Source organism: Myodes glareolus, chromosome X, assembly GCF_982192425.1.
Source record: "Myodes glareolus chromosome X, mMyoGla1.1, whole genome shotgun sequence".
In the NCBI taxonomy this organism is placed as follows: domain Eukaryota; kingdom Metazoa; phylum Chordata; class Mammalia; order Rodentia; family Cricetidae; genus Myodes; species Myodes glareolus.
Genome location: NC_142053.1, coordinates 19,716,972 through 19,733,722, shown reverse-complemented (window position 1 = coordinate 19,733,722; position 16,751 = coordinate 19,716,972). Strand labels below are relative to the sequence as shown.

The following is a 16,751-nucleotide window of genomic DNA, read 5'->3' as shown; positions in this document are numbered from 1 at the left end:
GAGATGTGCTGTGTTGGGGAAGGGGTTTTGCTCTTGTTTCCACAGGAGAGGAAAAATTGTGGATACCATCAAAATTAATAAACTTTGGTTTGAAGAGGAGAAGCCTCTTGGAAAAGATAAATAACAACTCATTCACAAGGGTAATAATCACACCAATGATAAGAAAAACATAAATGTTGGGGGCAGGGTTCTCTTCTTATCTCCACAGGAAAACACTCACCTTCCAAAAATTTAAGGGACCCTGGATATTTGAATACTGATGGATGGAAACTAGTTACAACCTAATATGGATGAGCAATAAAAATAAATGGGTTCAGTAAGTATGAACATTTTTAATATGTATTTATAGACATTTATTTATAAATATATAGAGTTGGTTTTGAAGTTGAACTCTGGCTCAGTCCCTCTTCAATTCCAAGCCTGTTGATAATAGATATCTCAGAGTTTCTGTCTCATGTCAAGAGCCATGATATGGGACAGAATAAGAATAAGAATATTAATAATAATTGATAAACTTTCTTTGTCTTTCCTCATATCTGTTTCTATCTTTATTATAACTTTCATTGAATAATGTTTAAATTTCCCATAACAAACAATAAATTTTCCTGCAGTAATCGTTAAAGTTTCCAGGATGAAGATGGGGCCCCACAACATCAACTCCACCTGGTTGCTATGACGTCATAATATTGATAGCGCTAATACTAGACCTGTTTTTTGGTAACAGCTGCACAAGACAGTTTCAAATGGTACACATTTTTGACAACAATCTGGACGGACCTCCTCAGAACACTTTAAAACTATTTCTAATTTTCTCAGACCAAAAATTAATCTGGGAATTTTACCATCATTTTCTTTCACAGGACCCCCCTAAGAAGAACATTGCCCCCATGACAGCTGGAAGCAATCTTAGAGGACAACTTCCCCTCCCCCAACAGAGTTTGCCCTCAGGTTTAGGGATATCATTTAGGGGTTGGTTATAATTGGTATAGGATTGAGGGGATGGGGGAAGTATTTTATAGATTCAGGAATGTTTATTGAAAAAAAGAGGGATTAATTGGTGATGAGATAATAATATATTGGTATTTGTGAGTTATTGTTTTTAGAAAATTGTATTGACATTGATTCTTGTATATTGATATATTGAATATTGTATGTGAGTATGCTTCTACCTGCTTAAAACATTTGTTATTGTATTGATATATATACATGTATTTACCATATTGCAGTGTATATTTCTACCTCTGATTAAGATACTTATATATTATTTATGTAATGATATACATTGTTTACATTTGGAGGTCATTGTCCTCATTTATTGCACAGTTGTTTATTCTCTTAGTCTTCAAGTTAGATAGTTATCGAGAATTATAAATCAATTGTTGTAGAAGGAGTGGTGGGCTGTGTCCCGCCACCCGACTCCCGGCTAACTTTACCCAAAATAATTACACGGAAACTGTATTCTTTTAAACACTGTTTGGCCCATTATATCTAGCCACTTATTGGTTAACTCTTACATATTAATTCAACCCATTTCTAATAATCTGTATATCATCACAAGGTTGTGGCTTACCGGGAGAGATTCAGCATGTCTCACCTGGCAGCTTCATGGTGGTGGCTCTCTGACTCTGCTTTTTTCTCCCACAATTCAGTTCTGTCTTCCCCACCTACCTATGTTCTGACCTATCAGGCCAGGCAGTTTTCTTTATTAATTAACCAATGAAAGCAACGGATAGATAGAAGACTCTCCTACATCATTTCCCCTTTTTCTGTTTAAACAAAAAGAAAGGCTTTAACTTTAACATAGCAAAATTACATCTAGCAAAACAGTTATAAAGCAAGAATTATAGTTACAATATCTATATCTATTTTATCTTTTCTCATAACTAAGGAAAACTATTACTATCTATCCATTCTTGAACTCTATCAAAGACTCCAGAACAATATAATATTACCTAAGTAAACAAGATATAAACAACTTCCAAACTCTAGAAATGACTGAGACATCTTGCTGCCTGAACATTCATCCAAAGTTCCTTTGTACCATTGGGGCCTCAATATTCAGCCTTCAGGCCCATAGTATCCAGCAGAATTTTCCATGAAGCAGGAAAGCAGTCACTATCTGCTGTGTCCTGCAGAATGTTTCATAGACTCTTTCATGAGTCAGGAACCCCAAAGAATCATCTCACCTTTAGGCAAGTTCAGCAGTCCTCTTTCTGTGGGTTCTTTGTGTCCAGTTTATGCAACAGTCCAGGCAAGAGAAGTTTCTTGTCCAAATGGCTAGCCAACTCCATAAGGAGCCTCTTCGATGCCCATCTTCTTCTTGAAGTACATTGGTGCTGTCAGAAGCAGACGTGTATCATTGTCATGAAAAGCCCTAAGTTATTAAAACACTAAATGTCATATTCTATAGTCTTTGAAAGATATGAAGAATGCCTATCTAACTGAAATATATCTTTATATATAGAGAAAATCTAACTAACATGACTACAAGCTTGATTATTATCGATGATTATCCATTAATAACCTATATTTCCTAATTATACATTACATTTTTAAAAGAACTACACAATCACAATACCTTAATCAATATCAGAAATACATATACATATAACAAAATTGACCTTAAAATCCATACCAATGCAAATTACTCACATCTATATCATATCCCCCTTTAAATGTAAAAGAACATTTATAAACAATATTTGGAAATATGGTCATAGTTATTTCTCTCCAAACTTCTTCCTGCTGTATGGGGGCACTGTTAATCAGGTCTTACATGGTATAACCTGTATGCCAGGTTCTTCTCAGTTGGCAGTTTAGCAAAGTAATTTTTTGAGGGTGTTCACAGCAACCTTTCAGGAGGGTGTGGTCTATCATACCATATTGGGATAGAAGCAATCCACAGGGTCTCATCCTCTGTGAAAACAAAAGAAGACCCTCTTTTTCAAAGCATCATATTTTTAGACCCAAATTCTGAAGTCGTAATACCCTTATATCCATTCTGGTTTAGCTTGGCAGCCCATGTAATGAAATGTCTCTCTGTACTTTGCTCCTTTACAGTCAAAAGATTCAAAGAAAACACAATAATACAAAGAATCCAGACTCTTCGTGAATTTTCAATTTTTACATGACTTATTTTCCTTTATTTCTTTTAATCTATAACTATCTGTACTCTTTCTCTTTAAAGACTTTACCCCCTTTTTTAGGCATTAACTTTATTCTCTATATTCTTTTTCTTCTTTCCCAAGCCTACATATGTCTAACATTATGACCCATTTAAAGGTCTTTTATGTCTGAATCTGTTCTATTGTGAATCTGTAAGTTTTTTTTTTATCCAGGAGCGTTTTTGCTTTGCATTTTTAAATCACTAAGCACTTAAGAATCTAAGCTGTGACATTCCTAGTTCAAAACAGGTACTGCCTGCTTACCCCACCCAGCCCAACATGGCGGAGCTGCTCGTGCCTCTGAGCCTTGCACATCGCACTGCTAGCATGGCGGAGGTCCTTGTGTCTCTGAGCCCCAGCATACAAAGATCCCCTTTTAGGCACACAGTGAGTCTATTTGCCATAAAACAAATTGTCACACTTTACTCCAAATGCTCCATTCAAAAGCTCTGTCTCCCACAGGAGCCAGACAGAGATTGCTATGGTGGCACAGCCCAGAAACTGGTATTTCAAAACCGCCACTTTTTAGTAGACCTGATCCCACTGCCTACTCGGGCAGGAAGAGCTGAGCCACGGGACTAGTCTCAGCTACTTTGTCCCTGACCCAGAGGGGGCACACAAATGTCCGGGCCCAGAAATGCTCCATGGTCGGAGTTTGCACTGGCGGCAGGGCCCGGGAAGCGGCGTTTTAAAATGGCGCAGGTTTTTTCCTGCTGAGGCTGTTGAGTCAGGAAAATTTCTCTGCAGCACACCCTAGCAAACAGCAAAAAGCTGTGTTAAACTCTATATTTGTGTCTAGATTTCCTTTTTAAGCCCTCTTTGGATTTATGTGGAGTTAGTTACCATGTTGGGCACCACTTTGTTGTAGTCATATATGTTTGTCATATTTATATTTTGGCTAATCAGTTTCTTTAGATACATAGAGATTATATTTAGTATAGATAGTATAATCTTCAACCTCTTCGAGGAACTGTGGAAAATGGCCTTTCCACGGAACCTAGAGTTCCATGCTAGTGAGACACAATCACTCCTGGCAACACCACTCTACTCCCGAGAGAACGTTGAGCACCAAAGACACTCCACTTGGAGCTTGTCTTCTTCTTGGCAGAACTGGCCTTTGGGCAAAGAAAAGCCCAAACCTCAGCCATCAATAGAGTTACAGAGTATCCGTAAATGGATAAAAACAGGATTGTCTTATCCTGCCAAGACATAGTAAGATAGTTCCAAAAAGTTCCTTGCCTTTGAAAATGGCATGTCAGTTATGTTAGGCCTTAGCCAAAGTTGGTTGCCTCAGCATTGCAAATGAGATTTAGGGTGATTGCCCAGGTAGTCAGTTGTCTCTGTCATTTGTTGTACATTTCGGAAGTTTCTTGCTTGTACTTCCTGGTTGATTAAGTAATATTACTTCCCTTCTCAGATCTTTGATGGAGTTGAAGACTAGATAGTTGTAGTTACCCTCTACATTATTTAGACTCCTTAGTAAAACTTTTGTTATGTTTCTTGCTTAATATTGTTTGTTGTTTGTAATTTTATATTTGGTATCTGTTCCTACTGTATATAGTTGTATTGGGTTTAGGTTGGTCTTGCTTAGACAAAGGAGGAGATGATGGGGAACTTCAGTCAATCACATTCTGCTTAGGGTGTGTCCCTCTGGGGCCACACAAAACAAATAAAAGTCCAGGCGTGCTTGGTTCTGCCCTTTTTTGTTCCCTGTGCTTCTGGATCACTGGAACCCTGGTTTTGTAAGTTCCCTTTCTTCTGTTTATTAAAGCTAAATATTTTACATTAAGCTAGTCTGGTTAATTCTAACTACCAATCGACCACGCCCATCAATTCTCAAATGACAGCTTCTTAACTATGGGCATAGTTGTGATCACATCACCAAACAATCTCCCTGCCAACTGCAATATCCTATCCACATAGTCCTGAAATGGTTCTGAAGGCCCTTGTAAAACTTTTGACAGATGATCCCCCATGGCCTTGTTTGGCAGGGCTTTCCAAGCTTTGGTGGAACCTCCACTTTGCCATGCCAGCACGGCAACTGTCATTCTTCTGAGCAAGGGATGTCGGGATTAACACCCAACACAACTTCAGGTTCTGCAGACAAGCCTTTATTCCACTTTCTCACACAGTATATTTAACCCTCAGCAAGGGAGGCCAAGCCAGCAAAAACTGGAAGCTCATCATCATAACACAATGACTTAGGGGTAAACATCCTTAGAAACATTGCTGAAAACAACAGATTGTTCCTGCTTTTGTTCCTGTCTTCAACCAACCACAAGAGTGCAAAACAGATCAAGTGGGGGTGTGAAGGCCTGTTGTCTAGGCACCCAACACACAAGGATATCAATATATAAGTGGATTCCCTCCCTCTGCCAATAACCAGGAAAGTGTGTATGTATAAACTTAGTTCATATTGTAATTACCTTCTTCTTTGGTTCTTCCCCAGCCATTTATAAAACACTCTGGTTTTGGTCCAGTTTTTGGAAAACACCAAAAGGAGACAAATAGGCTGAATGGAGTCATTATACTTCACAGCTCTCCTTAGACGGAACAGTGCGATATCATTTATGAAAGTTTCCAGAATGCAGTCTGGCTGGATGATGATTGCTACAACTTGAATATTCCTGATGTGGGAGCAGCGACAGGAGAGGTCATTGGGTCCAATCACTGCTCTCCACCTGAGAGGGTTGCTGAAAAAAAGCAGATGTTCTTAGTACAGACAGGCTCAGTTCAACTCTTTCCCTTGATTTTCTACTAGATTTTGGGTTCTTTATATTGAACTGATATCAAAGTTTAAGTGTTTTTTCACATGACATAAGTATAAAACAAAAGCATAAATGTCATGATGCAGCACAGGGGAGAAAGCTGAGTGGGATCAGAACACAAGAACTCTGTAGTTGACCAGGACAGTGTCTCTTACTATCAGACAGATGCCTGGATTACTCAACACACAGCTTTGAGACAGCAAGCTGTTTGGAAAGAAAATGAAATCCCCGAAACAGCACAAACCACCAAAGTATACTCCAAATGGATTAAAAACTTAGAACTCTATTAAATCAAGAGTTATCATCTTCAAGAGACAGGGAGGTGACAGAGCTGGGATTTGTCTCCAAATAACTGTAAAGCAAGGCGAGGAGTTTAGCTTTGCAGAGTTTGGGGTCAGTACACATAAGGCACAGATGGGAGGGGCACGAAAGGACACAGGAATGTGTAGTGATAAGGAACGGCAGGCTGCATTTCCACCCAGATCCGGGCTAGTTTACACCCAAAATAATTATACTGACACTGTATTCATTTAAACACTGTTTGACCAATTATCTGTAGCCTCTTCTTGGCTAACTCTCACATCTAGATTCAACCCATTTCTAATAATCTGTATGTCACCACAAGGTCATGGCTTACCAGAAAGACTCAGTATGTCTGACCTGGCAGCTTCATGGCGGGCAGCTCTCTGCCTTCTTTCCAGCATTCTGTTATGTCTACTCCACCCACCTATGTTCTGACCTATGAGGCCAAGCAGTTTCTTTATTAATGAACCAATGAAAGCAACAGAAATACAGAAGACCCACCTACATCAGGAGTGAATACATGATATACATGTATGGAAATGTCATCATAAAGTGATGGAGGAGAGTTTTCTGTCTATGTGTTACTTTCATTGGTTAATAAAGAGACTGCCTTGGCCTTTTTGATAGGCCAGCCCTTAGGTGGGTAGAGTAGACAGAACAGGATGATGGGAGAAATAAACAGAGCCAGGCAGTCGCCATGACTCTCCTCTCCGAGATAGATGCACATTAGGATCTTTCCCGGTAAGCCACCACTTCGTGGTGCTACACAGATTATTAGAAATGGGTTAATCAAGATGTGAGAGTTAGCCAATAAGAGTCTGAAACTAATGGGCCAAGCAGTGTTTAAAAGAATACAGTTTCTGTGTAATTATTTCTGGTAAAGCTAGCTGGGCAGGCTAACCCACCGTTCCTTTAACAGTAAAGTTATATAAAATGAATACATGCCAATAAAAACCATTAAAAAGTAAGTTTAATACTTGAAGCTGTGTGATAAGAACATGGAAAAACACTTTCTCTGCTTTTACGTTTTTAAAATTTTATTTTTATTTTACATGTTATGGGTGTTTTGTCTTATATATTTTTGTGCACCACATATGTGCCTAATGTCCAAGAATGCCAGAAGAAGCTGGGCAGTGACTGCACATGCCTTCAATCCCATCACTTGGAAGGCAGAGGCAGGCAGATCTCTTAGTCCAAGGCCAGCATGGTATAGAATGAGTTCCAGGACAGCCAGGACTACACAGGAAAACCCTGCCAAAAAAAAGTGCCAAAAGAGGGAATCAGATTCCCTGAATGGGTAATTAGAAGTAGTTGTATAGTTGTTAGGGACAAGGTGAGTGCTAAAAATCAAACCCAGGTCCTCTGGAAGAGCAGACAGTGCTTTTAACCACTGAGCCATTTCTTGAACCCCTAATTATATATATATATATATTATATATATTTTATATATATTATATATATATATTATATATATATACATACTAGAATAAAGCATTTGGATTTTAGCATTAGAATTGAAAAAATTAAACCAAAAAATAAACAGGTAAAGGCACAGCGCTGCCATAAGAAAAATTTGGTTTTCTTAGACAGAGTTTTACCATGTTTGTTAGTTACTTGTCTCTCTGCTGGGATAACACACTCCAATAAAAGGAGCATAATGGAAAAGGCTTGCTCTCTCTCACAATCCTAGGGCACAGTCCATTATGGCAGGAAGGCATGAAGGTGGGGGCTTCAGGTGGCCAGACACATTGTATCAGGAAGCAGAGGGCGATAAACACTAGTGCCTAGCTCCTATTCTCCTTTTTATTCAGTCTAAGAAAGGTGCCTCCTTCAGTTAATCTACTCTAGATAATTTCTGACAGCCATGCCCAGAGTATAAAAGAAATGACTTTTTATACTTAGGGCATGACTTTATGCCCTAAGTATAAAAGAAAATAATTTGAGAAATGAGAGAAAAAATAACTAAATCCTAATGGTCTGCTGTGGAATAATCCTTCTGTACACCGTGTAACATGGTGGGCCTGCTTGTTGGGGGTTTTGTCTTGCCTTGCCCATACCACATGTTGTTTATAAATGTTCTTTTACATTTAAAGGAGGATATGATATAGATATGAATAATTTGCATTGGTATGGATTTAAGGTCAATTTTGTTATATGTATATGTTTTTCTTCTCCTGATTAAGGTATTGTGATTGTGTAGTACATTGTAAAATGTAATGTATAATTAGGACATATAGGTTGTTAATGGATAATCATCAATAATAGTCAAGCTTGTAGTCATATTAGTTAGATTTTCTAGATATATAGAGATATATTTCAGTTAGATAGGCACTCTTCATATCTTTCAAAGACTACAGAATATGGCATTTAAAATGTTTTAATAATATTGGGTTTTTCATGACAATGAGACACATCTGCTCCTGGCAGCACCAGCTACTTCAAGAGGAAGATGGGCATCGAAGAGACTCCTTATGGAGTTTCATAGCCATTTGGGCAAGAAACTTCTCTTGCCTGGACTGTTGCATAAACTGGACACGAAGAACCCACAGAGAAAAGACTGCTGAACTTGCCTAAAGGTGAGATGGTCCTTCAGGGTTCCTGCTTCATTGGGACACTCTGCAGGATACAAAAGAAAATGACTAAACTATCTTTGAAATTTCCTGCTTCATGAAAAATTCTGCTGGATACTATGGACCTGAAGGCCAAAGATGGATGCCCTAATGGTACAGAATAACTTTGGGTGACTGTCCAGGGGGTGAGATGTCTCTGTCACTTCTAGAGTTTTGGAAGTTGCTTACAATGTACTTCTTGTTTACTTAGGTAATATTATATCCTTCTGGAATCTTTGATGGAGTTGAAGAATAAATCGTTATACTTATAGTTTTCCTTTGCTATGATAAAAGATAAAATAAATGTAAACATTGTAACTGTAATTCTTGCTTAATACCTGTTATATGTAATTTTACTATGTTAAATCCTTCCTTTTTGTTTAAACAAAAAAGGGGAAATGGTATAGGAGGTTCTTCTGTATTTGTGTTGCTTTCATTGTTTATTAAAGAAACTTCCTTGGCCTTGCTGATAAGGCAGAACTTAGATAGGCAGAGAAGATAGAACTGTATTCTGGGAGAAAGAAAGCAGTAGATAGAGCCCATATGCCATGGCTCTCCTGCCCAAGATGGATGCTGGTTAGACTCATGCCAGTAAGCCACAGTCAAGTGGCAATACACATTAATGGAGGTGGGTTAAACTAATATGTGAGAGTTAGCCAATAAGAGGCTAGAGCTTATGGTCAAGCAGTAACTTAATTAATACAATTTCTGTGTGATTATTTCAGGTATAAGCTAGTCAGGTGGCCGGAACAAAAAGCAGGTTTGCAACCTCCTGTTACAACACTGTAAATACATATTACTCTCATAAAGAAGCTAATTGGCCTATAGCAAGGCAGGATATAGTTAGGTGGGACAATCAACCTGAGGATACTGAAATGAAGAGGGGCGGAGAGAGTCTCTGGGAGATGCAAAGAGAGCAAGATGGGCATGTCATACTTAGAAAAGGTACCAAGCCACTTGATAAAGCATAGATAAAAATATGGGTTGATTTAAGAATTAGCTAGTAACAAATATGAGGTATTGACTGAGCATTTGTAATTAATATTGAGTCACTGTGTTGGTTATTTGAGAAACATCTGCAGCACAAGAAAACTCTGCCTACAATGGTCATTTCTGTCAGGGTGAAAGCTGGCATCACAGGAAAAACTGTGGTTCTGCCCTGTGATAGACACCGAAACCATCCTACCATACATGGCTGGAGATTGTGGCTCAGAACTGGAAAACTCACCTGGCATGGGTAAGGCCTTAGATTCAGACCCCAGTGTCAGAAAACAGTGACCCTCTCCCTTCTGCTAGAAGTATCTATCTATGTGCTTGTACAAGGAAAAGTGATTTATTCACTTTGTCATCTAGGGGTCCTGATCCAATACATGACCCAAACCCCTTATCCACAGTTCTGTCTGACCAAAGAACAGTTCATTAATAAACTGGAGTGCTATCCTCCTTTTTTACAGTTGCTGCCTTTTAAGCTACAGCTGTCCTAATCAGCAACTGCAACTCCAAGGCTACCAGCAGTGGCTAGACCACCAGAGTCACAGCCTGAGGAAATAAATTCTGTTCCCACAGGCATCAACTCTTTCAAAGCTACTAAGAAAATTTATCTAAAGCTCTGTCTTGCTAAAGAACTCACAATTCAAAGGTTGAGGTAGAATCCTGCTTCCCAGAGAGGCTGAAGAGCAAGCAGCTCACCTCCTTGCATCTCCCAAAAAATTCTCATTCTTTTCCTGGCCCCTCCTTATAAACCCTTCTCTGTAGGGCCCATGGGTCTACCCCTGCTCCCGGGGTTCATTTTGAGGACAGTTCCTGGCCAGCCATCTAAACATCCTGCTTGTTACTGTGCACCCTCCACCATATGGGTCTTGGCGACTAAACTCAGGCAGTAGATGGATGAGTGGGGCTGGCAGGCAGAGAGAATAAATAAGAGGATAGTGTAGGAGGTACTTCTGTTTGTGTCTTACTTTCATCAGTTAATGAATAAAGAAACTGCTTGGTCTGATAGGGCAAAACTTAGGTAGGCGGTGAAGACAGAACTGAATTCTGGGAGGAAGAAAACAGAGTCAGGAGAGAGCCACCATGGAGCTGCCAGAGACAGACATGCCAAATCTTTTCTACTAGGCCACGAACTCGTGGTGATATACAGATTAATAGAAATGGATTAAATCAAGATGTGAGAGTTAGCCAATAAGAAGTCAGAGCTAATGGCCAAGCAATGTTTTAATTAATACAGTTTCTGTGTGGTTATTTCAGGTGTAAGCTAACCGGGCAGCTGGAACAAACAAGGGGCCCGCTCCTTGCAACAAGAAGAGAGAGAGAAAGAGAGAAGAGAATGAGGGAGAAAGAGCGGGAGACACTTGAAGCCAACCAGCCAAGCCACCAGCCAGACTGGGAAGATGCAAGAAAAGTAGGTCACACTGAATGAAAGAAAGATAAAAATCCCCAAAGCAAAACATGAAGAGAAACAAGTTAATTTAAGTTATAAGAACTAGTGAGACAAGCATAAGATAAGGCCGAGCATTCATAACTAATATGAAGTTCTGTGTCATGATTTAGGGGCTGGGAGTTCAAGAAAGCCTGCTACATCCAGCCACAGTTTTATCAGAGTACATCCTAACCAAGGTACCTTTGGAGCCACCCTATAATTTCACTTAACATTAAAGGGAGGAAGAGTTTCTTGGCAACCCTTTGATTTGTAATGAGAGCCACCAAAATTGTTTGTGGAATTAACCACTACTATGGCGCTCACATGGCTTTCCTTTGAAAGCCCATACCCTCTTTCCCAAGTGTCTCTTTCTACCTCCTCTGGTTTAATTTTGTTTTTTTCTTTTTTTCAAGACAGGGTTTCTCTATGTAATCCTAACTATCCTGGAACTCATTCTGTAGACCAGGTTGGCCTTGAACTCATAGAGATCCATCTGCCACTGACTCCCAAATGCTTGGATTAATGGCATGGGCCACCATACCTGGCAATTTATTTTTATAGATATGGATGTGGTGTGAGTGCTTGTCTCTGTGTGCACTTCTATGTAGTGACCATAGAAGCCATAAGAAGGTGCCAGACTCCCTGGATTAAGAGAAGTGTTCTTAATCACCGAACCATCTCTCTCATGCTTAAATTTATGTTAAAAATCTATTTTTACTTTATTTTATTGAGACACAGTTTCACTATGTCTTAAGGTTGGCCTTGAACTTGGCATGTAGATCTGAATGGCCTTGATGCACCTGCTTTCCAAGTACACCACTGTACCCAGAAGAAATCTCTTTTTAATAAATTCCAGTCCTACTTGATACTGGCTGATTCCAAAGTTCTTGCCTGGGGAAAATTCAAGGATGCAGCTTTTTGCTAGTAGAGGCCCCTGAAGAATAGGGACCTCAGCTGGCCATCTCCATGCTGGGCTGTGTCCCCTAAAGGATAGAGACATCAGATGGCCAGCTCCATATTGGACTGTGTCCCCTTAAGGATAGGGACCTCAACTGGCCATCTCCATGCTGGGCTGTGTCCTCTGAAGGATAGGAACCTCAGCTGGCCCACTCATACTGGGTTGTTGTCTCCTGCTGTATTGCTGATGAAAAGGCTGAAGAGATAGAATCACATTTAAGGGCTCCCTCCCCCCAAGCCAACCAGATTCCTTGCCTCTCTGAGAGGCCATGGACACATTCCTTGACATTCCAGTCACCTTAAGGAAGGTCTTTAAATAGCCCTGGCTAACCCACTGAACAAGTTAGTACTACCTTATACAACATAAATGGGTTTTCTTTTCTTTTCCTTCCTTCTCTCTTTCTTTCTCTTCCTCTTTTTTTATATTTTTTTGTTAAAACAGAGTCTCATGTGTCCACCAGACTGACTTTGAGTTCCTCAACCAATTATAGGCATGAGTTACTCTGTCTGTCTGTGCTGGTGATGCAACCCAGGGCTTTGTACATACAAGGGAAGCCAGTGCTATGCCAACTGAGTCACAGCCTCAGGACTCATGCACCTAGCTTAGTTTTTAAATTTTTATTTTATTTCATGTGCACAGATATTTTGCCTGCATGTGTATCTAAGTACTGCTTTCATGCCTATGGCCCGTGAAGGCCAGAAGAGGGTGTCAGATCCCATGGAACTGGGAATAGACAGTTGTGAGCTACCATGTAGGTGCTGGGAATCAAACCCAGGTCCTCTGGAAGTGCTGCCAGTGCTCTTAACTGCTGAGCTACATCTCCAGTCTCTTATGCAACTACCTTAACAGTCTTGAGTGGGAGCTGAGGAGATAGTTCAGTGGTTAAGAACACTGACTTCTCTTCTAGAGGACCTAAATTCAATTCCCAGCACACACATGGCAGCTCATGGTTGTCTGTAACTCCAGTTCCAGGTATCTAATACCTCCACACTAATGCACATAAAACAGAGTTAATTTTTTTAAAAAAAAATTGTTTAATTTTCAGGCAAATGGATGGCTCTAGGAAAAAAATGAGTGAAGTAACCCAGACCCAGAAAAACAAATATATACTCACTCATAAATGGTTTTTAGACATAAACCAAAGACAAACCAGCCTACAGTTCACAACCCCAGAGAACCTAGACAACAAAGAAGACCCTAAGAGGGACATACATAGATCTACATAGGAAGGAGAAAAAGACAAGATCTCCTGAGCAAAATGGGAGCATGGAAGTCACATGAGAACGTAGAAGGGGAGAGAGGAGGAAGGGAGGGGAGCGGAGAAAAATACAAAGCTCAATAAAAATGAAAAAAATAGTTTAAGAAACATTCTTGAGTGAAGACAGCCTTGCCCTGCCTTAGTAAACATCACTGAATAGTTTCTAGCGTTTTAAAGATTGATGTCTGACATTCAGTTTTACAGGATTCTGTCATTCCTATTTTGAACTATGCTGAGTCCTACCATGTTCACCCAATAGGGTCAGAAATAAAAGAGTGCTGTGGGGGGTGATAGTCTGAGGGCTTGGCCTTTTGACAGAGAGTTATGGGAGGGGCCAATACTAGGACACAAGGACAGCTGCACTGCCTGCATCTTATCCAGGCAGAGACGGGTGGCACAGCAGATAAAGGGAGCCAATTATTTAGGTTAGGTGCTAAGCTTGAGTCAGTGAGTGGGAAGGTAGGCACTTGTATAAGCCAATCCAAGTGACTCCTGGCATTGACAGTGGCAAGGGGCAATCAGTCCTTCCTTACTCAGCATTAACAGAAAGGTTGAAGAGAAACAGCCGGACAGGCATTTCTGTGTGAGGTCTGTGTACAATTGAATTGGATATGGTTTTGGAATCAGGGCAAAATAACGAGTCTAGCTATGACAGAGAATAAGGGTTCAAAAAGTGGGTGCATGCTGTCAAGCTATGAAACGGCACAATAAGGAGCTGGTGAGTGCCTGGCTTCCCTCTGCCCTTCTTTCCTATCTGCATTATCACTTCTCTATGGGATCACACTCATCCACAGACAGACACCTTCTGATGCTACAGCACCTTCTTTCTTGCAGGATGCTCCTCTCAGAGTTGCTAGATGCAGAGATTTGAATGTGTCCTCCAAAGGTTCATGGACGGAAGGCTTGGTCTCTAGTGGGTGACATTAATGTGTGGGAAATTAAAGAAGGAGGGCCTAAGTTGGGCTTGGGGGACATCAGATTCTGAACCTTTAGACCCAAGACTGAGTTTGTTTTATTGTCTGGAGACAAGGTCTCGGGTTGATCAGGCTGTCCCAGATCTCCCTATGTAGCCAAGTGTTGGCATGTGCCAGACTTCATGGCATAGCCATGACTTCAGCTAAGTCAGAGCTTGTAAGTCCCTTTTCTTTACAAAGTGCCTTCTATCTGGTACTGTGTTGTCGCACATGGTGGATTAGTGTAGGAGGTCAGTACTGTGAGATTAAAGTTGTAAGAGATTGTGACTTCTGTCTGGGGCATTGCCCACGACTGTTCCTCCGACATCAGCTGGCTTCCATGATGTGAGCTGCTCTGTGACCTTTTGGAGAGGCCTCTAAAAAACAAGGGAACACTGGGTGAGTGGGGTTAGAAGCAGAACAGCAATTTTACCTGACACAGGGGGCCAAGCCCAGGGACTTGGGATGGGGGCAGGTGGCTCTGCACCAGGAGCCACATTCTCATCTCAAATGCCTTACTTTCAATCCTGTGTGTTCTTTAAAGCTTTTTGTCTGTTATGTTTGTTTTTAGGGACCAGAGCAGGACTTGGGTCATCACCTTGTTTGTCCAGAGCTAGCCTACTGTTAGCCATGGTCCTTTGGAGTTTCTGGATCCCAAGAGTTGAAAGTTTAGCTCACATAGATTTGCAAGACAGCTTTGTTCAACTGAAACAATTGTGCAGGCTAGGGAGGCCCCACCATTCAGACAGGGGCCACATGAATGATAGCACGCCAATGGTGGGGCTTCTTTCCTGGAGTTCAGTGGGAGGAAGGGCTGATTACAATTTTCATGGATAGATTAGATCACACATGTACTTTCCTGCTGCTCCTCTCTCTTCCTGTAACATGTCTGATGTTAATTATATCATGTCCGATTTCATATAGGCTAAGATGGTAAATAGGCGTCCAGTTTCAAACAGGCTTAAGATGGTCCCTAAAAGGTGACCAGAGGGCCAGGTGCATGCTTTTAATCCCAGCACTGGGGAGACAGAGACAGGTGGATCTCTGTGAGTTCAAGGCCTGCATGGTCTATAAGAGCTAGTGCCAGGACAGGCTCCAAAGCTACAGAGAAACCCTGTCTCGAAATCCAAAAAAAAAAAAAAGCAAAACAAAATTCCCCAAACAAAATTAGATGAGCACCTCAACAAGACATTCTCTTCCCTTGCCTCCTAAGTGAAGGCTCAGGAGCCATGGTCAACAGTAGGTGGAGGCTTGTGCCATGGCTGGAGACCTGGAGTCAGCTGGGAGCATTTTTTTTTGGTTTTTTGAGACAGGGTTTCTCTGTAGCTTTGGAGCCTGTCCTGGAACAAAGACCATGCTTTCACTTTTCCAGCCACCCAGACCCAAATAATCACACAAAACTATATTAATTACAACACTGTTTGGCTGATGGCTCAGGTGTATTTCTAACTAGCTCTTACATCTTAAATTAATCCATTTCTATTCATCTGTGTATCACCATGAGGTTGTGACTTACCAGTAAGGTTCTGGCGTCTTTTTTCTTCAGTAGCTGCATGGTGAAGACAGACACTGAAAAGAAATCCCACACTAGCTCAGAATTGAGTATAATAAAGGGTTATTTATTTAGGGGTAGACTCACAGATCACAATCCTCTGCTCAAATGAGGAGTAGCAAACTAATCCAGCAGCCAGAAGAGAGAGCATGCGCGTACTTTACATCAGCATTTTTGGTATAAAAGACCACGCCTAAGTGGGCAGGTAACTTAAAGACTACTGGCTGAAGAATTTCCTACAGCAACATGGCATCTCTCTGACTCCTCCTTCTTTCTCCCTGCATTCAATTTAGTTTCCCTACCTACCTATAGAGCTGGGCATCAGTATTCATCCATCTCTCTGTCCTCATTGTGGATGTATGCGATCCTGCTTCAGGTCCCTGCCAGCTTGACTTCCCTGTCATGATGGAGTGTGAACCTGGTCCCCTTGAGTAACAATTTTTTTCCATCCATAAAAAAGAATGAACTTTTTTATGTTGGCAGGAAAATGAGTGCAACTGGAAATAATCACATTAAGTGAATTGAGCTGCTCTCAGAAAAGTATCATGTTTTTCTCTCATTTGTAGTTCCCAGACTTTATATAAATACATAAAACTATGTATGTATCCATGGTTCCCCAAATCCGTCAGGGGCCTGCTAGCCAGAGGGGGAAGCACCGCTGCTTCTCCAGAGACCTCCCTCCTCCCTAGAGCCGCCTTGAAGCACTCTTTGATTTTACCTCAGTCTTGAGGGTTCTACAGTGATGCACGGACTTGTGAAAATTCCTG

The 16,751-nt window shown here is 40.8% G+C and overlaps 1 long non-coding RNA gene across 1 annotated transcript in view; it reads left to right on the top strand.

The window, feature by feature from the left end:
* The window catches only part of LOC148117219 (uncharacterized), a 124,244-nt gene extending 112,730 nt beyond the window's left edge, over positions 1-11,514 (top strand). The window contains exon 4 of the long non-coding RNA XR_015736993.1: positions 11,092-11,514. This is a non-coding gene — a long non-coding RNA (uncharacterized LOC148117219). The remainder of the gene's footprint in view (positions 1-11,091) is intronic.
* Positions 11,515-16,751: the final 5,237 nt, after the last annotated feature.